At 50.5% G+C, this 1,272-nt stretch overlaps 1 pseudogene; it reads left to right on the top strand.

Annotated features, from left to right (window-relative positions):
• Positions 1-424: 424 nt before the first annotated feature.
• Positions 425-983, top strand: LOC148545969 (uncharacterized; annotated as a pseudogene).
• Positions 984-1,272: the final 289 nt, after the last annotated feature.

Here is a 1,272-nt window from a genome sequence, read left to right as displayed (position 1 = left end):
GGAATTTTATTGAAAATAATTAGTAAAATTGATGAGCAAATAGTATTTTTCCATATACAATTAGTGTTGGATTTACATTGGGTTTCAATTACTATATTATTCCCAATTTTATGTGAAATTACCATAATGCCCTTAACCCTAATTTTCAAAATGAAACCCTTCCCTAACTTAACTCCTTCAGCCGCTAAGTTCCCTTTCTCCTTCAGAAGTTCAACACACGCAGTTTCCTTTGTTATCCCTGAAAGAAAGAAGCAAAGAACACGAAAAGGGGAATGAGGGAAAAGGAGATCCGGAGGAAGAGCACCGGGAAAGCAGCAGCTCGCCGGCCAGCCGTGTTCTGCCACCACGTCTAGCTCGCCGCCGATCGCGCTCCCGTTTGCGCCGTCGCTAGGGAGAACAGAACCGAGAAGGGGTTGGCTCGCGAATGTGGGTGGTCATGGGCTCGGAGCCGCTGTGCCTTCATCACCACCGCGTCCACGCCGTGCCGCCGCCACTGCTAGGGTTTGCCGCCGCCACCTTATCACTGCCAGCAGGCACAGAGGGAGAGAGAAATCGGAGTTTCGCACAGCAGGGAGAAAGGAAGAGCACGACAAGGGAAGCCATCTCTGCCTGTGTTACCGTCGCCGGACCTCCTTGCCGTCGCCACAGAAGCTGCCTTCGTCAGTGCCGTTGGAGGCACGAATGGGAGAAGAACGCGCACGAGGGAGCTTCTAGAGAGGGTGATGCACGATGGTGGTAGGTTATTCCGCCGCCCTTGCTGCCGTCAGAAGCTGTCGCCACGGCCGCCGTCCTCCTAGCCGCCGCTGTGGTTGGAGTCCGTTGTGTACGGTCACCGGAGAAGTCGTTGTGGCTGCTGAAACCACTGCCAAAGCTCCGGGCTAAGCTTCTGCCACTTGAGACCTTGCTGCCGTCGCCGGAAAAGTATGCCGATAAGGGTTTTATTTGAGGTTTCTGCCTTTTTGGATTTCGAGAAGGTTTTATAGCTGCACAGTTTTTATAGTTGATCCACCAAAGCTTTTGGCCGCCGCCGGAGCTATTGCCGGGCCTGTTCGAAATCGCAGCTGCTTTGTTTTCGTATTACAGTAAGTATCTTATGTTTCAAAAAAGCCTCGCGTTAGTATTCAGTTGTGTTTGGTTAATGAATATGAGTTTTGGTAACGTGAGATCGAGTCCTGATTATTATATGTTGTGATTAGTGTTGCTATGGTTATTGCGAAAGTGGCTGGGAGCTGAGGTTTTGGTTACCGTCAGTTCGTGTTAAGGCGGAAAGGA

This window comes from Arachis ipaensis, chromosome B9 (assembly GCF_059453495.1).
Source record: "Arachis ipaensis isolate K30076 ecotype BB chromosome B9, ASM5945349v1, whole genome shotgun sequence".
In the NCBI taxonomy this organism is placed as follows: domain Eukaryota; kingdom Viridiplantae; phylum Streptophyta; class Magnoliopsida; order Fabales; family Fabaceae; genus Arachis; species Arachis ipaensis.
Note: the sequence above shows the minus strand (reverse complement) of the source record. Positions and strands in the feature narration are given on the sequence as shown.